Genomic DNA, 22,953 nt, shown 5'->3' on the forward strand with positions numbered 1-22,953 from the left:
GCAGCTAGGAGTCTTTTGTTACGGTAATTTGTCCTGTGCCAGAACTCGAAAATTTGTCCTGTGCCAGAACTCGAACTCGTAGTGGCTAGGGGAAATGGTCTCCTGAAGCTGTGGAGATCAGATCATAACCACCGGCTAAATTTTGGCTCTTACAACGGTCTAGTGCAGTCGCAGTGAACAAGCCTCAACCTTCAATACTACCAGTGGCATGATGCAGCGGTATAGTGTAGCAGCTATAGCTCTTAAAGGAAAAAAAACAAGACTTTTCAAACACATATAGCGGTCCAAGGTAGCGGCATGTGCAAGCCGCTAGAACAAAATGTAAAACACCGTCTAAATTTCAGGATAGGGCAGATGTTTAGTGTAACACTGTGAAGAACGTCAGTTACAGTCCGTGCCACACTTACACTGGTCTTCAGAAGATGCTGTGTTTATTCTAAGATCGAGACACTTTTTATCCCCCAATTTGACAAATCTTTATAAAAACAAATATACTAAAGAGAACATATCAAGAAGAAATTAAGAACATAAAAACAAAGCTGAAGAAGATCATAGACTTCATTGAAATATCCACAAGATATATCTTCTCTATAATATGAAAGAAACCAATGAAAATTTACCTGACACCATGTTTACCATTGAAAGTGCACAAACCAACATGTGAGCTTATTTTCTTTGGATGAGTTTGCAAACAAAAAAGAGAACACTAAATTATTATAAACTAGTGGTTGGCCCATCCTACGGGCGGTAATTTACTTTAAATTGAATAATAAATATTACATAATTATTCTAAAATAAACAACTACTAGATTTTGACCCGTGCTTTTAAAAGCGCGGGATTGTTTCTTTTTAAAATATTATATTTTATAACATATGTTTTTGTATTAGATATATAAATATGTTTTTTGTATATGTGTATTAGTTGTTTTATATGTTTAGAGTAACCATTTTTGAGATACAAATGTAATACTATATAAAATGATGCTGATTTATAATATTTATATTTAAAGTCAATAGTTTTAAAAAGGATGGAATATTAAATTTTTGTTAAAACTAAATCAATGCTATTAAAATTAAAAAACTATAATTATTTGGTTTAACCTTTGATATAATTAAACAAATTTAGTTAACAAAATCAATAAAATAATATAGCACTATAACTCTATATGTAAGTATTATGAATTATAAAATGAATCCCCATACTGAATATTAATAAAAAAACCATTTATTGTTTCTTGAAATAATGAAATAATATTTTTTTCAAATGAGTTAAATTTATTATTAGTCTAAACAAAATAGAGTGTTTTTTTTTGATAAATCCATGTAAAATTATATTAAACAATTTGGGCTTTTGATGGTCCATCTTAAGTAAAAAAGATTTAAAACTAACAAAAAAGAATTGGATTACTCGGTCCAACAATACACCTAATTCAGTCATTTAAAAGCAATCATTGAATTTTCCTTTTAGTTGTATCTAGTAAATGGTTGAGTTTTTTTTTTATCGATGTTGATTGATGACACAGTTAATAAAATATGATATTTTAATTTCATATAATACTTTTAAATAAAATTATGAGCATATTACAAAAGCTAAAAAATGGGAATGGTTAAAGAATATACCGGTAATATTCTTATTACGAAATTGATATTTATAAAAGCTTGATAAATTATAGTTCTTTGTAAATAAAATAGAATCATAAACATCATAAAGTGATTACTTTGGTATATATTTTCATAAACAAAAAAAATATTAGAAATAATATTTTCTAAACTCTAAAGCATTTATAGTTGTATATATTTTCATACTCTTGGCATACCAAAAAGTCATATTATGAGACATGTGAAAAATATGTCTCGGTGTGGAGATAATATTATTTGTACGATATGTTAATTTCTGTTTAGTTTTTGTTATATTTTAGGGGTTTTTAGAAACTGATATATTTTATGGTTAAGGGCTGTATAGTTTAGGATTCTGCTTATAATTACGATTGTTTGGGTTTCAAGAGAATCCTTGATAATTATAATACTGGGAATCGATGGTATAATTGGTGAAGAGAGATCATTAATGGCTCCAATGTGATTTGTTTATAATTAGTTGGTTTTTATTGGTTGTTTTTGTTTAATTGACTAAAATAATTAATAATACTTCAGAAAAGGCAATGACATGCCATTGTAAATAAATCTAAAAATTAAGGTTATAATCTTAGGAAGGATTCTGCTTTAATAGTATAGATATATATGAATAAATATTCAAGTCTTTTTTAACTAGATTATTGCTTTGTATATATTTGTGGATTGTTATCAGGTTTTGGTGTTTGGTTTTTGATTCAGTTTTGGTTATTTTTTTTATTTTTTTTTCGGATATCTTTAGTTATTCATGAAATTTTGTTCGGATTTGGTTCAGTTATTTTTGATTTTTGGTTCAGTTGGGATAACAAAGTTAAATCTGTATGTGATAAAATTCTGGTTCCAAAATCAATTCCGATTAGGGTAATTTGGATGAAAATGTTGTTTTATTTGTTGTCTAGGGGATATGTGTGATTATTAATTTTTTTTCTAATTGATGATGTTGTTATATTTGAGGGTTGGTTGTTAGGGTCATGTGTTAATGGGAGGGGGTAAATAGTCCATCTACATGTATATTTAGTTTGTCATTTTTTTTCATTGTATCAGTTGATAATAAATTGTAAACTTTAAAAGACAAATTGTAGTTATTAAATATTGGTTAAGATTAAAGGGACTAATTAGTTAGAAAAATAAAGTATTGGTAATCAAAATGTTACTTTAATGTGTAATACTGTAATTGTAAAATATATTCCCCCGTTTCAGAATGATCAATGTTTTGAAAAAAATATCTAAAAAATCCATATTTTACATTTTCAATGTGTGTAATAATAGCAAATTGTAAATTTCAAAAACATTAATAGTGTTTACTTAATTTTGATTGGTTAAAAATCATAGGAAATAATTAAAACAGATAAAATAATACATTAATTATCAAAATTTTCTGTATTTTTTTAAGAAGCGTGAAAACTCTAGAATATACATTTTTTTTTTGAAACAGAAAGATTACTTCATAGGTGCCCAGTTGACAAACTTTTGTTATCCTCTCTCCTCAATAACAAAAAGGCTCTTGTGAAACAGTTTGCAATCTAAATAAACAAAAGCCTCCTCAATTTAAATTGTATTGTTTAACCATAAGAATATCGGTCCATAATCATTGAGGAACTTGTTGGAATTATTTACCTTATGCATTTCCTACAAATACACCTAGACCTATTGCTCTCAGAATCGCATCTTTATCATATTGAACCTGCACGAACATCAAATTATATAAACTTTAAAAGTAATTCAACTCATAGAAAAAGATAAAATAAAAACCATTCTTCATAGCAGTTGGAATAATTTTAATTCAAAATTTTATTTTATTAAATATTTAGCTTATTTGTAGACAACCTTATTATATTCCACTGGACAATTATATTCAAACCTTAGCTTATTTGTTCGACTTCCATGTGTACAAATAATTAATAATCATTATCATAACTATAAAATATATTATTTTGAATTGAAAATCTTTTCCCCGCCCCTAATATCAATTATAAATATTTGCAATAACCCCACAATATACTAATTTGTTTCTAAACTAGATTTCCCCTTTAATTTTGGAACAAGGAAGATTATATATGAAATTCAAAACATAACTACTAAACATCAAACACAATATTCGAACTTTCAACTATAAAATTTCACCCTTTCATATTTTGTTGGTTTCACCAAAAACATAATAAACGGAATATCTATATTATTAAAAGAGAGATACCATTTAAAATTCTCCCTTAATTTTCACACTTATTTACACTACCATGCCACTTAGAATTAAATAATGCTTCATATTTTTATGCTTTGCTTTTCCATTTAGATTAATGTATTTTTCTAAATTAAATTTGAATTAAATACACTTCATTAATTTCTCTATTAAATCAATGTCAAAAGTACTTATTTCACATCTAAAGTAGATAAACAATAATCAAAACACAAAAATACTTAAAATATATATTTATTCTCCATCCAAATATTCAAGTTAAACCTATTTTTAATTTTTAGTTTACGTACTTTCGCGTACATTACTAAAATTTACATGTTATATTATTTTATTTTAAAATTTAGAAACATTTAAAGTATATATAAATTTTGAAAATTTTAAAATAGGTTAAACAGGTTATCTGAACATTCAGATTTCCATCGAACCACAACTCTAAATGTCCTTCAATGATGTAAATTATGCAGATTGAGTGAGTGATCAGGATTAAATTGTATAGGTATGAACCTTTGTTGTTTTCAGATAAGCTTTGAGTTACACTATTCCAGGGTTGATAAAAAATTTTAAAAGGCCATTTGGAAAAGAAGAGATCAGTATGTTTGGCTATTATAAACATTTCATAAACAATTTTATCTCTGTAATCTTTTTGTTCTGTATTTTCCTTTTTATGATCTAGTTCTTCTGTTTCCATATATGGTTTTATGGGATAAAGAAAAATAAAACCAATTGAATGATTGAATATAGTCTATTCTAGTAGGATCATCATCTCTTTATCATTCTCAGCCACCAATGGAAACTCAAATTTATCTCTGGATCTCTTTCTGTTCTCAGCTTGTTATGATCGTTTAACCTCCTTACGGTCACGCTCTTCCTGTCTTTCTTCATGTTCCTTCTAACTTGAAGCTCTCTCTTTTTGCTTTTCACATTTCTTTGCCGTTGAGACTAACTGTGGTGCTTCCAAAGACTGTTTTAAATCAGAATCCTTTTTTTCCTCCTCCAGCTCCAGTGATTGTTTCCTTACAGATTCCACCATCGACTCCATCATCTATTTGTATTATTAGCACTGAAGTCTACTAAATCCTCATCCAACATCACACTAAGTTGAGTCCTATCAAACAAAAACAATAAGAAACTAAAAAATCAAGAGAGACCAAACAATATGGAGACTTACCCATGTCCAAGATCTTCGGTTGGCAACAGCACTGGATCCTTCTCCGATACCTGGTGGTGATGACTTCGGTTCCATGGTGATCTAGATACCACGTTCTCTGTTAAAATGAAGCAAAAATAAATCTTAACTCTAAGACTGTGACCAAGGAAGAGAAAGAAGCAATAACGTCTGATGAATTCTTTTGCTATATTAAGAGAGAAGTAACGTAATCAACAAAGGTTCAATAAAGATATGAACACAATCACTTGATAATGTAAGTTAAAAACACTGGAATAGTTTAAAAATATTGATCATGAGTTTAAAGAACATAATAACCTTTACATCACGGAAGATGAACTTTACATAAAGAAGCATGTCCACACCCAATCAAATCGCCACAAGTTTTCATGTTCCTCGCCCCCAGAACCTGAGAACTCGCACGTGAAAGAACAGTGGCCAACGCAAGATGAACAGATGAGTTAGTCATAAGACTGCAATTAAAATTTTGAAATTATCACAAACAGTGAGGATGATGTTTCAAGGGATGAAGGCTTACCTTTATATAAGAGGAAAACACCGCCTAGAAGAGAAGTAAACAGTATTGAATGTCAAAGAGGTTTATTAAAGGCGATGATTGTGGATATCTCGTAACGTCTTGAATGATAAGAGCATCTCCAATGGTACCACAAAATGAGGGAAAACATCAAAAAATGAAGGAAATCCATTTCCAATGGTACTTCATTTTAAAGGAAAAATGAAGATATGAACAGTATTCCCTCAAATTTTTGAAAGAACACTATTCACAACCTCATTTTGATGTCAACATTTTTTTTTATCATATTGGTCCTTTATTTTTTGTCAATCTTTATTTTATACATAAACAAAATATTAACACTAAACATAATTTTTATAATTTTATATCCAATACGTGTACACTAATTAAAATTATTAAAATATAATTACTATTTATCCATAGACAAATCAAGGATAAAGATGCTCATTTCTCTCTTCGAAATGTTTTGATTGATCATTTGTGGGAAAAAATATAGTAATAGTACTGTTTAAGTAAAATTCTACTATTACTTTGTTTGTTGTTATGTATTATTTTATTAATGTAATAAATATATTTTCTTTTTATAAGTTAAAATTTGGTTAAATTATAGAATTTAAAAAATAAGTGAGTATAATCTTAAAATCTTATGAAGTAAAAGGTGTTATCTGCAATAAATAAGAAGTTGAAGAATGAATATAATAATAATTAAGGGAGAAAATGAAGAGAACCATTGGAGTAAATCACAACCTCATTTTGAGGGAAAAATGAAGGAAACCATTGGAGATGGTCTAAAAACCAAAGACAAATTGTTATCTCGAAGCTAGACACCGACATCATCCACGACGTTTTGTCTCAATCGTCATCTTTAAACTCCATTGTTGGTGTGTAGACATCGAAGAAGAAGATGGGCTAACGAATCAAGAGGATTTATGAGGATGAAATCACTGTTACGGAAACTGAATCGTCTCGTCGCTGATCGAAGAGGAACGAATATGAAGAAGGAGCTAAGCACATTAGGGTTTCGCCCTACTTTTGTGGTCTCTGGGCCGCATACTGAAACGTGGGGAGAAGCCCAATCTAAGCCCACGCGAAACAGACATATCAAGATGCATCGTTTCATTGAACGTGACATGTGGCGGACGCAGGGAGAATGAATTGATGCGCTGGCATCGTAGATGGATAGGCTGGGAGAAATCCAAACCCTATTTTATATATAAAGATACTAACCTAAAATAATTATGGCCGCATATGTCGTACTTAAATGACGTATACCACCATTAATTTGACTAGATACATTCTTATCTTATAGAGCATAAACCGGCATAAAATAGTTTACCAAATTCAAATCGGTTCGTATAAATTGAACCATTTTGAGTTTACGATAGTAACTTAAATACTCCACATAGTTCGAATTTAACTGAGTTCATGGTAAATAGAGGAAAGCGTTGCATTTTCCGTATTTCTAAGTTTATAGCAGTTCAGGTGGTTGGCAAAAGTGGTTAAATGGTCTTGTAGAGTCTTGTTTGTTAAAATATACATTCTAATATTATGTGTGAGAAAATAGTTTATTATAAAATTTAATCTATGTGTATTTGATTGCGTATATAGATGATATTATGGAGTTTCAGATATGGCTATGATGCAACATAGTGCAATTCAAAGTGGCATCTTAACGGATTCCACAAATTAAGTACGCCCCAACATAGCACATGCGAAAGAGAGCAGAGTACTCAGGTACTACGAACCTTCTGTGAATTTTAATATAAGGTAATTATGATAGAATATGGCCAACGATTAATTATAAGGTTGGATGGTAATGGCATTTGATGTAAATATTCTAGTTAAGAAATGGTAGTTTCATGTGTATACTGAGAATGAATGTGGGACTGCCACTTATGCATGACATGCTTGTAAATATTTTACATTATTAAAGTTATTCTTTCAAATTGTTTCTCCATTAATAAAAAAGAGATTATTTTTTCGCTTAATACAATTTAAATAATTTTTAAATAAATTTTCTTTTTTGCCAAAACACAAAAATAAGAAAAAAGAACATTGTATAAAATATAGACTTATACTTTTATTGGTAGACAAGTTTAAATTTTATTACCTTTTATTTTTCCCAAAAACATATATAAAATAAAATATGTAGAAAATTTTAAAATAAATTTAAATGTGTATATAAAAAAAAACTTCACAAAAATTGAAAAAAATAAAATAATTTAGTCATTCTCTTTATATAAGATAATACTATTTTATTATGAATGTTTTATCAGATGATTAATAATAAAATATATTTTTTAAAAAAATTAACTCATCATCTAATTTCACATGTTTCAAAAAACATTAATTACATAGATGATATTAGTGAACTAAAAACTATACCTAAATACCAGTATTGGTAATTATTTTGTTTCTCTTTTTAGTAAAATTTTAATTAGCTTTTTAAATTGAATTTCCTTTTTCAAAAACGCTTAAACTTCCTTCTCACAAAAGAACATAAATAATACGAGTAAATATTTATAAAATATAAAAAGATAGATTATATAGAACGAAATTTATTTTTATTTTTCTTTATATTTATCAATGAAAAAACATAAACAATAAATAAATATCTATAAATTTTTAAAATATAGACATATACTTTATCAGAATTTCATATATAAGATTATAAAAAATATTTATCAACCTAAGGAAAAACTAAACAAAATATAATTAACAATGTTGTTCTTATTTTAGTCTATTTTTTTTTGTCAGCAGCATTACAGACTCATATTGACTCTGTGAACTAAACCGGGGGATCCGCATCCATGTGAACGACGTAAGACGATTGCTTTCTTGCACTGCGTGCTAGACTGTCCGCCTTTTTATTATTCGTCCTTGGTACATGAATAATCTCCGTAGTATTAAAACTACTCCTCAGATTCCTTATGTCTTCTAAATAATTTGCAAATGCTGGCCATTCTTCTGGTTCCGAAACCATCTTCACCAACTGCGAACAATCCGTTGCAAAAGTAACATTATGCTGTCTTAAATTCCTCATACACTCCATTGCCCAAATTAGGGCCTCAATCTCCGCGTGTAGTGGAGATAAACTCGCTCTCGTATTTCTCGCTCCCAAAAATCCCACAAACCCTGGCAAAGTACTGTACCATCCCTGACCCGAAAACTTATCCTTGTCCTTCCATGATCCATCCGAGAAGCACCATCGACCTGTAATAGCTGGTACTGGTGGTACCACTAATGCAGTGATCGATTCTACTCTAGGAGCGCTGCACGTTTGCGCTTCGGCTCAGAGTCTTGCCTCAGATTCAGCTAACTTAAGAGTATCTTGTGGATCAATATCCAAATTACTGAAAACCTTGCAATTACGCACCTTCCAAATATACCACAATATCCATGCGAAGTGATGATCATCAATTACTGGTGGAACCCGCCAGAATAAATAATCCATATTCGCAAATAATGAATTGCTTGGAAAGTTCTGTGGGTTCGATGGGATCCTCGAAAGGGCCCAAATTTGTGCTGCTGGTGGGCATTCCAAAAAAAACATTATTGATTGTCTCTTCATGGTCCCCACATCTAGTACAAATGGTATCTCCTTTTAATCCTCTTGCCTTCAGATTCTTCATTACCGCTAGACATCCAGACAGTATTTGCCATAAAAAGTGCCTCCTCTTGGGTGGGCATTTTATTTTCCAACAAAAAGCCTTCAAAGGGGTGATAGATGGTCCGAGTTGAGGTAAAACTCGTTCTCTATCTGGGTACACTCTTTCTATCTGATAACCCGATTTAACCGTGTATTTCCCATTATTTGTTAAATGCCAGCCATCACGATCCATTAGCAGAGATCTGCTTAATGGAATACTTAGAATAATGCCTACATCATCAGGGTCAACCAAACTCTGAAGTGCTTGAATATTCCATGTCCTCGAATTTCCATTGATGAGTGAATTAACCATAAGATCCGGGTGAAGATTGTGATTATTTTTATTTGCTGGTCTCGGGCGGATGGATGGGAGCCAAGGATCATTCCATACTGAGATTGCTGATCCTGATCCCACCCTTTTGATTAGTCATTTGCTAACCAGAGATCGAGCAGAAACAATACTTTGCCATCCATAAGATGACGAGTACGATCATATGGGTTCCAAAGGCGATGCGTTCCTGAAATATCGTCCTTTGAAAACCCGGGAGAATAGAGACTGAGGTTTCTCTATTAATCTCCAAAATTGCTTTCCTAGCATAGCTGTACTAAAGTCCGTGAAGTCTTTAAAACCCAAACCTCCCTCTTCCTTAGGTAAGCAAACTTTGTCCCATGATTGCCAGTGCATCCCTCGGGTTGATCCCCCTGGACTCCACCAGAACTTGGACACTGCACTCGTAAGCTTCTTTATGACCGTTTTTGGTATACGAAAGCTGGCCATAATATGGTTTGGTAATGCTGTAATCACTGATTTAATGATCACTTCCTTCCCTCCCTTTGAGAAAAACCTAAGAGTCCAACCGTTGACTCTATCATTGAGGGGCTCTTGAACAAATCCAAAAACCTGAACTTTTGAGCCACTCAGATTTTCCGGTATTCCCAGGTAAAATCCCACCCTTCCTTGATTTTGTATCCCCAGTATATCCCGTAGTTTTTGTCTATCCTCTTCTCCAATCTTATGACCGAATTGAATTGAAGATTTATCAAAATTTATTTGCTGTCCTGATGCCTCCTCATATTCCTTCAATATCCTGAGAATTATCTGACACTCCTTTTTTTTGTGCTTTGCAAAAAAAAAGACTATCATCTGCGAAAAGCAAATGAGAGATAGATGGGCACTCCCTGGCCACCTTTATTCCTGTCAGTTGTTTTTCTCGTTCCGCCTTCTTAATATTTGCTATCAGTGCCTCCGTGCACAGTATAAACAAGTACGGTGATAGCGGATCTCCTTGTCGGAGTCCTCTTTCGGGCACAATATGTCCTTTTGGCTGACCGTTTAGCAAAACTTTGTATTGGACCGAAGAGATGCATTCCATTATGAGTTTAATCTAATGATGATCAAACCCCATTTTCGCTAGTACCTGTTGGATAAAAATCCACTCCACTCTATCATAAGCCTTGCTCATATCCGTTTTAATAGCCATAAACTTGTTTTGGCAAGCCTTGTTCGTCCTCAAACCATGAAACATTTCCTGGGCGATAAGTATATTGTCAGAAATCAGTCTTCCAGATACAAAGGCTGACTGAGTTTCCGAGATGAGCGTCTTTAACCTTTGACATAAAACTTTCGAAATGATCTTGTATTCCTTCATCCTTGTTGGCCTCTCCGTCTTCGGGATAAGACAAATATTTGTCATATTTAACCTTTTATCTAACTCAGCCGATGTAAGGAAATCATTCACTAGTTCCACTAATTCCTTCTTGATGATGTGCCATGAATGCTGGAAAAACAAAGCTGTCATCCCGTCCGGACCCGAAGCTTTCTCTGGGTGCATTATGAATAAAGCTTGTCGCACTTCTTCCTCTGTTGCTAGCCGTATTAACCTCTGATTCATTTGAGGAGTGATGGTTGGTGCTATCTCCTCCAAGAAGCCCTCAGATTCAGCCGGTGAAGTAGTTTGGAACAAATCGTCAAAATAGTCTACTGCAACTTTTTCCAGACCTTGATCCTTGACTACCCAATTACCATTATCATCATAAAGACCAACAATTCTATTTCTAGTTCGCCGTTGTTTAGTTAATCCATGATAGAATTTTGTGTTCAGGTCCCCCGCTGTATTCCACATATTCCGACTTTTTTGCTGCCAATATTCCTCTTCATCTTTGTACGCCTCTTGTAACTTCTTAGAGACTTCCATAATATCTTCTTGAGATCTCGTATTATCCGTTTGTACCTCTTCCAGGGCCTTCTGGAGTTCACCTATTTTTTCCTTTCCATAAGGAGGATTATTCTTTCTCCATGTTGAAATCTCATGCCGACAGCTTATTATCTTTGATACAAAGCTACTTGAGCTTCCACTTGCGTTACTTCTTAGTGAGTCATCCCATCCCCTCGCAATGGAATCCATGAACCCATCCTTCCCGATCCACCTTTTATCAAACCGAAATTGGCCTTACATTTCTGAATCTTATCCTCAAGAAAAGCCACGATTGGTCTGTGATCAGACCCCACCAATCCTAAATACTCTGTGTAGGAGCACGGAAATAGTGTGTGCCAGTCATCATTTGCTAGTGCGCGATCTAGTCGACATTTAACCATAACTTTATTCCTTCTTCCTTGCCAGGACATTTTGTTTCCCCGTGCTGGAAATTCTAGCAGTCCTGTGTTTCTAATCATATCGTTTAAAGGAACAAAGGATTATGGGCTTCATTATCCCCCTTCTTTTTCATGGTTACCCGTTATCTCATTTAGATCACCAATTATAAACCACGGTTCTGATCGGACCAGTCCATATCTCGTTAGGCATTCCCAAACTTGTTCCCTTAGCCGTTGAACTGGCTCGCCATAAACAAATGTCATAAAAACACGTTTCCCAAGAATCTCCGCTTCCACGTCAATCATACGGTTACTAGAATATAGGATTTTAACCCTATACTCATTAATATAATAGAGAGCTAGTCCACCACTTAACCCTATTGGATCCACCGTAACCAGATTATCAAAACCAAAATGGCTTTGAAATCCTTGGACAAAACCGAAGTCTTGTTTTGTTTCTGATAAAAACAGGAAGTCCGGCTTATGCTTATGCCATATTTCCCGTAGGTAACTTATTGTCCATTTACTTCCTATGGCTCTACAATTCCAACTTAACACACGCATAAAAAAGGATTAAAAATTGCTCCAACGAGCTACTGAAGTGGATGTAATGAAATCCTTAACCACACCAATGTCATCCTGGATACCAAATTCATTTCAAAAATTCATATAACCCATTATACCAAATATATAAATATTGAAACCAATTGAAATATGAACAATTAAATCAACTAGTTATTATGAGTTTACCTACTAAACACACATATATATGTGTGTGCGCGCGCATTAATTTTCAAATATTACAATTTATGTTTATTAATGAGGTTTCTCCACAAGCTACCTCCTCGGCTAGGAAACTCGAACGCAAGGTTTCTTACTTCCTTTACCTCTAAAGCTTATATCATTTCTATCCGCCGCTTGTCGCCGCTGTCTCTTGATTGTTCCACAGACGAAAACTCAACACAACCCACCTTTCTTCACTCTGACAACCACGACCACCGGTTTCTCAATTCACTACCGCGAAGACTCAGCCATCCCGGTTCTTGTCTTCTAGAGCTGCTTCAAGAGGATGGATACTAGAGAAAAGACCAATTCTTCGCCATGATCCGATTCCTCCGTCGCTCCTCAAGACTCCACGAGATTCCTGTAATTTTTTTGAAAACTTTATATATCTATATATATTCAAGAAAATCAAGAACCTCTCTTTTCTAATGCAATATCAGGTGATCGATGTGTGGAAAAGGCTAGACCCTTCACGAATCAACGAGACTAACTACAAGAATATGTTAAAGCTTCTATGTGCGGAAAGATTGATGAACGAAGATGTTCTAGCTTTACAATCAATGATTAATGATTATGAGATAAACCGATATCTAGGAATCTACAATTCTATCATCCACGGTTACGCTGACAATGCAAGTTCGAGGAAGCAATGTTATACTTGAATCAGATGAAAGAGAACAGTGTGTTACTGGAATTCGAGACGTACAACGGGTTGATGGAAGGGTACGGTAAGTGGGGAGTGTACGATGAGATTGTTTCGTGCGTCAAGAGAATGGAAGCTGGGGGTTGTGTGCGTGACCACATTACTTATAGTCTACTCGTGCGCGAGTTTGCTTGAGGAGGGTTGCTTAAGAGGATAGAGAGGATGTATCAGAGCTTGATGTCGAGGAAGATGACTTTGGAGCCTGTTACTTTGGTGTCGATGCTTGGAGCTTGATATACCATGATTTTGACCCACTTTTAGTCATCGTATATTGGTATTTTAGGATATATTCTATCCATTTTGGGTCTATATTGCATATTTATAGGTTCAGGACCTAATGGAAGAAAGATGATGATTTTGGAGCATTTTGGAGCATTTTAGAGTTTACACTCGAGAAGGACCGTATCGACCACTCAAGGTCGACAAGGAGAGACACGCGTCGACCGATGCACACTCAGTGCTATCGATCGACACTTAACCACATAAGCCCGGATTTGGTCACTGTCGACTTGAAGCCCATGACACCATCTATTTACCATAATGCTCCTGACGTGTTTTAACCTAATTATTCTACGTATTTAAAGTCTTGCCTATGTGTTTTAGCAGACACTTTTTACAATAGCTTTTTAGTTTCATAGTTTTAGTGAAAGAGAGAGAGAGAGAGAGAGAGAGAGAGAGAGAGAGAGAGAGAGAGAGAGAGAGAGAGAGAGAGAGAGAGAGAGAGAGAGAGAGAGTTTTCAAATTGAGAGCGTTCTTGAACACCATCTATTTATCTATCTATTTATGAAGCTTTTTATGATTTTGTCTATGTCTTACTTGGCTATGTCTGAGTAGACACCTTTGTTAGATTTAGGGTTCAAATAGGTATGAGGGATTAGCCCAAAATATGATTACCTGAGCATGTAATATTTATCTTAGAAGATCATGCATAATGCTTTTGTAGGAGTAGCTAACCTACACATGAATACAAAGATATAATCCTTGGATCTATCTTCTTTGAGCCAGCAATTCACTTGGAACAAGCGACAGCTGACTGGGTGATTGTTTGGTGAACTATATTCAACCTACGCACGTTAAAGCTTACTTGTAGCGCATCAACCGATACTCCTATAGTGTGATCGATCGATAGACGCGGGGTAAATGACAATCAATACATGCGACAGCATATCGATAGATACATGCGACAACAAGTCAATCGATACATGCGACAGCATCTCGATCGATACCTTAATCTATGACTCGTCAGAGGTGTGTTCATCGGTTCTAGTTATTAGATGGTCGCAACGACAATTGGGCTATTTCTTAGTTGGGTTCTTTAACACCATGCAAGCATCTCACATAGGAATCATACTTCTATAATCCTGATAACCTGAATAGTAACCTTAGATCTAACTCTTTTAAATCATACTAGTTAAACCCATCCAATCATCTTGAGTAATTGTCCTGCTCAAACCAGTTTCCTTATTTACTTTTATTTCACTGCAATTAATAATCTTCTGCCTAGCTTAGTTATAATAAGATATATTGATTCCTCAGCTCCTTGTGGATTCGATCCCTAAGTACTACAATTGACCTCTTTTGATGAGAGTAATATTGCTATAGGGTAATTTGAGCAAGTATCAAATTTGGCGCCGTTGCCGGGGAGCTTTGATCGTCATTATATTTTATTTAAGTCTAGGTTTTACTTTTTGTTACTTCTGTCAATGATAAATTTTTTCTTTCTTTTCTTTTCAGGTGCATGCCCAGCATAACCAGAAGCAAGGAAAACAAGGAATTATGGTCTGCTGAACCCGCTGCTTTGGAACGTTCAATTCGCAAACAGATCCATTCCGCATCGATCGATACACCTACCTGTGCAACGACCGATTCTCATCACCAACCGTCTAGCGAGTTTCAGTCACCGCCGACCGATACCAGTTCACCGACATCGATCGATCTCACTCTGACATCGATCGATACTATTCCATCCACATCGACAGATACTTTTCAGTACCCGTCGACTCACATCTTTCATCCAACATCGACCGATACCGCATCTCGCGCATCGATCGATACTGAGAACATGGTCGCGGCTTTAATACTCCGAGCGGACGAACATGGAAACCTGCCTGACCAAGATGGTCACCTGCGTAATGCAGCAGGTCAAAAGATTAATGATCAGGAGGCTGCAATCCCTGATATAGAAGCTGAAGCTGCTGCAGCTGCAGAAGAGGCCACCAGAAACAGATCACTGGCTGACTACAACCGTCCAGATCAATACTATGCCAACAGATCTGCAATCCGCCCTCCAGAGATTCATAGGACTGATTTTGAGGTGAAGCCTATCTACTACACACTTGTAGGACAGATACCCTACAGTGGAGAACCTAACGAGCATCATATGGACCATCTAGAGAGATACGAGGATCTCATATCAGTTGTCAAAGCCAATGGAGTACCAGCTGATTACCTACTTTGCAAGCTTTTCAAGCACTCTCTTACTGGAGAAGCTTTGCAATGGCTTAAGCAACTATCACCAGGATATCTTACATCCTGGAATGACATCAAGAATGCTTTCTTAATCAACTTCTTTGATGAAGCACACACAGAAGACTTGAGGACTAAGATTGCCACCTTTAAGCAGAAGCCTGCAGAACCTTTTAGACGCTGTTGGGTCCGTTTCAAGACCTATCAGAGAGACTGCCCACACCATGGATTCAACCAAGTGCAGCTACTAAGCACTTTATTCAGAGGATTAGATTTGGTCTACCAGGCAGCTCTCAATACAGCTAGTGAAGAAAACTTCAACACCATGAATCCAGAAGAGGCTGTGAGACTTATTGAGAACTTGGCAACTAGCAACAGTACCAAGAACACTGACTATGAGAGGAGAAAAGTTGCAAATACCTTAGGAATAAAGTAGTTGGACGAGATGCAAACCAAGCTAGACAATGTTAACAAGATGCTGAAGAAGCAAGTCATTTTTGCTGAAGATGTAGAAGCTATAAAGACTGATGAGGAAGAGGATGTGAACTACATATCAGGATTCCAGAGATATGAGAATCAGAATCAGAACATGAACTTCTATGGCAACAGTCAGAGGAGTAATTTCAACCAGAATTCACAGTACCAGAAACCCTTCATTAAAAACAACTACAACAACAACAAGAACCTCACCAATTTTTTCTACCAGAATCCACCACCACCTACTCAGGAGAGAAAGTTTGGAACTATGCTTGACTCAGTTTTAGAGGGTCAACAGAGGCTCACAGTGGATTTCAATGGGAAGATAGATGCTGTTTTACAATAGCTTGACTCCAAAGTTTGACACTTTGAGCACTCATGTGAAGAAATTGGAGACACAAGTGATTCAGACTTCTGAAGCTATCAAGAGACAAGAAGCTTTCATCAAAGACAGAGAAGAAGATCTCATCAGACACCACATCAATGCTATTGTGGTAGATGATTTATGAGTAGTGGATGAACATGGGAACCCCCATAAGAAGGTTGTTGGAACCAGCGATGCTATGAATATCGACACCCATCGATCGATAGAAGATGAACACGATCGATCGGCATGGGAAGAAGACTACCGTTCGATGTTCGAGGTACGAATTCGATCGACAGAGTCCACACGATCTATGGTTACGAGCAACCCAGTTCGGATAATCACGCATGAAGAGTTCGCAGAGAAACATCCGAACCCACTCCACCCTCTCGCCGATCGATCCGAAGAGGAAGAAATCGATCCCGCTACTGCTACCGCCATCGATCGACACAACACTAATGTCATCGATCGATGCGAAGTTCCTAAACCACGAGTGCAATTACCAAAGATCGACATGACAAGGATCAATGCACTCAAGCCCCGAACCAAACCTTCATATAACCAATCAGAAGAGGTTGAGGATACATCAGAGCCCATGGAGACAGAAAAGGAAAGTGTAAGGAGGACCTTAAGAAAAAGGAAAGAGAAGGTTTTCAAGCACCTTAAAATAGAGGCTAACCTAAAAGAGTTGGAGAACTTCAAGAAGAGTGTTTTGAAGATCCCAATAGACATATCCTTTGAAGAAGCTTACTTCACACACAGATTGTGGATGTTCTTCAGAGAGACTAGAGTTACAGAGTCTGATATTGAGAAGATGTTCAACCAAGTCAGAGATGAGCTGAAGAACAAGATTAACTTGAAGAAGAAAAGTGATCCTGGGGAATTTATTATTCCATGCCGCATCAAAGGCATCGAAATAGCCCGTGCACTATGTGATACATGAGCATCAGCCAGCATCATACCAAAGGTTATAGCAGATCATCTAGGTCTGAAGATAGAACCTACAAAGGAATTCTTTATCTTTGTAGATTGTTCAAGGAAGAGCTCCTTGGGAGTCACCAAAGACCTTGAGGTACAGATTGGCGATGCCCTAGTTCCAGTTGACTTTCATGTCCTAGAAATAAAGTTAAATTGGAATTCTTCTCTACTACTTGGAAGAGGATTCTTAGCCACCGTTGGAGCTGTTTGTGATCTACAAACAAACAAAGATGTGCTTGACCCTGATCAACCCAAAGATTTACTATGATCCAGTCAAGATTGTCAAGCCACAGACGTCCTGTAACCAGCTTTTAAATGAAGCTAAACTTGTAGCACATTGCTACTGTGAAGTCGAGTACGATACATAGTACTCGGAATCGATCGGCAGCCCCACAAAGTCATCAATCGAAACTGCTAACCAGCCATCGATCGATCAGTCAGTCGTTACATCGATCGATTCAGGCGACAATTTTCACTCTACATCGATTGATAGTATACCTATGTACGAAGTTGATCACTTCTCCGGTGATTATACACATCGAAGCATTTTTCTTCACTGTGCTTTTGTGAAGAGTCGGCTCTCCGAGATTTATTTCGTACATTTTTAAAGATGATTCGTATAGCCTAGGAGCTTTGTTACGATTTTGTTCTTACATGCTGCGTGTTTATGGGTAAAACGATGCGGGTTTAAAGTGAATTGTGGAATGTGTGAAACTTGGTCGACTATTGATAAGTTTATCGTATTGTTTACGTTCTGGTTATACGACAAATAGTATGTGTAAACGTTACTTGGCGTTGCAAAACAAATTGCGGATTCTTGTTTAGCCGTCAAGCTATTGGCGTGAAGGTTGAGTTCAGCCGCATAGTTGAGGATGTAGTTGGTAAAGGATTAGACCATAAGGTCAAGTCAGTCAAAATCGTCCTTAAAAAGGATACCCTAAACCAGTTCGGCTTCGAAAGAAACACGTAATTGGACGAGGAACGAATAGTGTTTATCGAGATTGATAGGCCGAGTATGCCCATGGTCGTAGAAAACGATTTTCCACTTTGGGTTTAATTTATACGATGAAAGTTTCGTATAATGTTTCGTTTATTCGTATGGAATTTGTTTCCTTTGTATCCGATAGAGACAAAGCCTAAGAAGCTCGACAGAGAGCCCGTGAGGATTCAATTGCGGTGTGATTTCCTACTCATATGTAACCAAGAGAATGAGGGTGGATCCTGGTGAGCCGCAGGGCTAAAGAATGAGATCTGACAGATCCTGCTGTGAGGAAATAAAATTTAGATTGATCGTCCAATGTCGGATCATACAACTTCGTTTTTGCTATAAGAAAAATACTTTTTTCGTAAAACCTGTTATGTTTACTTTCGAAAGTTTCTTCTTATGGTTGATTTGATTTATACGAAGGATTTTTGCGTAAGTAACGGGCGACTGGTTTTTACGAATTAAGTAAATAGGCGCGATTTATGAAGATTTAAAAGTAACAATGTTTCTGTAGGTTTCTTGAGCGAAATGAATCGGTTAAACAGCTAGATTAAGCAGACGAGCGGGGAGGACGTGCTCCCTTTGTCGTATTTGTTGCTAGTTGTGTTTTCGATTTCTTTTCGTCACAAATGGTTTCGATGCTTTAGCTAGCGATTAGACGAATCTTAGATTGTTGTTTGCTTTAATGAGGAATCACATTTGTCAAAATATTTTTCCGCTTATCGCTGCGAGAATTGACTTCGTCAAAAGCGGTTTTTTTATGCCGAGGAAAACGCTTTTGAACTGTGGGAGTATACGAGTATAGTATACATACTTACTCCCTCCTTTTTTTTACGAAAGAAAATGGAAGAACTGTTCTTTCGAAGAGTTCTGTACGTTTTTTCTTTCGAGGATTTGGGTGATCAAAAATCTGGGTCGATTTTAAAAATGACGTTGGATTGATGACGATTTGGAATATATCAGTTTTTAAGAAAATTGCTAGGAACGAGTCGGTTTAAAGATGATGTTCGTGCCTCTAGTTTTTTCTTTCTTTAGGAAGCAAGATGAGTACGCTCGAATGCGTGGCGATCGTTTTTCGGTTGTACGAGAGATTGGATCGGTTAGCAAGATCTGCCAGAGCAATTAAAGAGCAATAGGAAAAATTGCCTATGAAATAGTTCACTAGACTATCCACCTATGTTTTAAGTTCTCTAAAATCTATGGCAGTCTCAAGAGCGTTTTATTTCTTAGTACATTCCTACGAAAATTCCAAGTTTGATATTAAGAATTTCCAAGTCGAACATACCTTAGTGTTTTCAGAGATGCAGTTTTGTCTCTTCTCAGTTTTCTCGCGTATTTCTCCTTCCTCTTCTCGTGTACGTTCACCGCCCTCGACATTAGTGTTTATCGTTTGAAACCCGACAATTATCTTTCAAACTTGACTGTCTTCGATACAACGTCAATTTTTATAAAAAGGTTCAACGTAGTCGCATAGTTGAGGCCGCTAAAGTGCTAAGTTAACTGTTGCCGTTTTATATGATCATTTTGAATTCATTAGAGAAAGCAAGTCTTTATATCATAAAGTTTCAATGGCAACTTCAATCGAGGCGAAACAAGAGAAGTTTCGATCGAGATTCGTAAGTGAACCCAAAGATGGAGGTAGGGTGAGTAGGAACAAACCAAGGAGTTTAAGATGAGTTTTACTCGTTTTCGTCGTAAAATCTCAACGGAAACTCTGATTGAGACGAAACGAAAAGCGTTTCGATGAGGATTCAAAGGATAACACAAGGGAGGACCCCTTTGAGGCCTGACAGGTCGCTATGGCGAGTGAGGATGTCTGACAGGTCGTTATAGCGAGTGAGAGCAAGCCAAGATGTGTCCTACTTGTTTTCGTCGTAAAGTCTCAACGGAAATTCCGAATGAGACGAAACAAAAAGCGTTTCGAAGAGGATTCAAAGCAGAACGCAAAGGAGGACTCCTTTGAGGCTTGACATGTCTCTATAGCGAGTGAGGATGTCTGACAGGTCGCTATAGCGAGTGAGAGCATGCCAAGACAAGTCCCACTTGTTTTCGTCGTAAAATCTCAACGAAAACTCCGATTGAGACGAAACGAAAAGCGTATCGAAGAGCATTCAAAGGAGAACACAAAGGAGGACTCCTTTGAGGCCTGACATGTCGCTATAGCGAGTGAGGATGTCTGACAGGTCGCTATAGCGACTGAGAGCAAGCCAAAACGCGTCCTACTTTTTTCGTCGTAAAATCTCAACGGAAACTCCGATTGAGATGAAACAAAAAGCGTTTCGAAGAGAATTCAAAGGAAAAAGCAAAGGAGGACTCCTTGAGGCCTGACAGGTCGCTATAGTGAGTGAGGATGTCTCACAGGTCGCTATAGCGAGTGAGAGCAAGCCAAAACGAGTCCTGCTCTGCGTTCTCCTTTGAATCTTCTTCGAAACTCTATAGCAACCGAGCTTGGTACGATGTTCGGTCGCTATAGCAACCGAGCTTGTCTTTGAGTTTCACTTTCTGCGAGTAACCTAGGATTTTTCATAGTTATTGGGGAGAGCGAGTTTTACTTTTCCGAAACATTTTCGGAGAAATCGTCTTGGTCGAACCCTTATGCTCTGAAATTTCTCCATCGCGGTAATAAGAAGAATTTCACGGGGTTGGAAAGATTTTATCGTTGCCCTTATTGTTTGGAGGGAAAAACCACGAGCTCGTTTTAGTGCCCTTCCTGTGGCAAGGTCACGACTAAGTTTTCGATTTTGTTGAATACTACGGCGTTTGCGTAAGCGTGGCCATAGGGGCAGTCAGTGCTGCGAGTTTATCTTTCATATATGCATACGTCTTTTCGGTCAAGCGTTTTGTGGCTATGAGTAAGAATAATCCGTGACTCCCCCTCCTTCTGGCGCCCAAACTGTGGAAATCGAAATTCGCACCGTCAATATATCGTATAAATAAGGAAAGTAGAAAAACCCCTAATTTTCCTGAGGTCATGGATCTCTGCGGAGCCAACGACAAGTGACCAAATAGACGCAAAAATATGAAAAGATAACAAACGAATTTAGAGAAAACAATAAATCTTATTTTGAATTCGTGTAAGAGCGTTGCGAGCATTACAAGATATTATAAGAGTTTTAACCGCAAGTGCTGTCAGCGAGTTATCTAGCTTTTAGCGACCTAAAACCTTAAACCTAGTTGACTCGCAGCTCGATAACAAAATACGAAAAAAGATGCCTACGTACCCCTTTCGAGGATCAAGCCGAACGTAGTTCAATTAATTAAAGTTGGAAAGAGATCGAACTGCCTGGACGAGTTCGTCTAGTAATTGAGTGCAAGTCATACACAAACCGAACTTGTCGAGCATAAAGCCTAAGTTTCTAAGTGCAGCGAATTGTGAGTCTAAAAACCTTCCTCTATGCCTCTCGTCTTGAACCCCTTATACTCTCTCCTATGTCGGTTTACGTCTTCCTCTGTGTCCTTTAAACCGTCATAGTCCAAAAAATGGAGATATTCCATTTTTCCGTCCTTCATGATTATCTGCGGATATGTGGGAACCAAAAATTCGCACTGTCGATTTTGATTAAGTAAAACGGAGGAAAGCTAAGTAAACCTAACTTTCCCTGAAGGTCCGGATTCTCTGCGACAACCAACGACAGTAAGTGATCAAATTAAATGCGGAAAGGTTTTATTGAGATTTGGGACTGGACCTTAAGGGAGGCTGCCTACGTACCCCTTTCGAGGATCAAGTCGGACGTAGTTCAGTTTGGAAGGGTTTGAACAAGAGATTCGAACTGCCTGGCGGAGTTCGTCTAGTACGAGCGTTAGTCATAGAGAAACGGGGCATGTCGAGAAATAATGCCTAGGGTTTCTATGTGCGGAACTCTAAGTAAAAGGATTGTTAGATCCTTCCGAGAGAGACAGGAGCCTGCGGACAAGATGAAAAATAGAACGAGAGGCGGCCGGACGTTCTAGGTCCTACCTTGCTTAGTCTACCCGCCTAAATTCTAAGTTCTTAACCTAACAGGAGCTCTCTAGGTCTCCAATCTCGGATTTCTCTTCTCTCTTAATGATTTTCGCTCTCTCTTTCCTCCTCTCCCAAAGCTCCTTTATATACTCCTCTTATGACGGTCTATTCTCCTTTTGGCCGCGAAGCGGGCTTTTTCCATTTTCGTTCGGCCTTCATGTTTATCGGGGAAACTTGACATTTATCTCGGGAAACTTGACATTTATCCTTCTGGAAATTTAGTATTTATCGTGTTATGTGAAGATAAACGTAAATCGTCGTATCTATCTCAGACAATCGTAAGCGAGGACTGTGTCCGATCGCGTTTGGTCACCTTTCGGGCCGTTTCTAGGACTTCCATTGTTTTCTACGATTTCTTCGGAAGATCTTCAATCCTTCGTAGAATTGAGATGAGTGGTGTCTTAAGATAACCATCACTGTTTCGCA

General features: G+C 36.6%; 1 long non-coding RNA gene and 1 pseudogene across 1 annotated transcript; one reads left to right on the forward strand and one right to left on the reverse strand.

The window, feature by feature from the left end:
* Positions 1-4,770: 4,770 nt before the first annotated feature.
* LOC130499762 (uncharacterized) lies at positions 4,771-5,143 on the reverse strand. The gene is made up of 2 exons (XR_008938625.1): positions 4,995-5,143; positions 4,771-4,931 (listed from the first exon to the last, which is right to left on the reverse strand). It is a non-coding gene; the product is annotated as an uncharacterized LOC130499762 (long non-coding RNA).
* A 7,444-nt stretch (positions 5,144-12,587) lies between these two features.
* LOC108850580 (pentatricopeptide repeat-containing protein At4g14190, chloroplastic-like) overlaps positions 12,588-22,953 on the forward strand; it is a 17,450-nt pseudogene continuing 7,084 nt past the window's right edge.

The sequence above is a fragment of the Raphanus sativus genome, chromosome 9 (genome assembly GCF_000801105.2).
Source record: "Raphanus sativus cultivar WK10039 chromosome 9, ASM80110v3, whole genome shotgun sequence".
NCBI classification, from domain to species: Eukaryota; Viridiplantae; Streptophyta; class Magnoliopsida; order Brassicales; family Brassicaceae; genus Raphanus; species Raphanus sativus.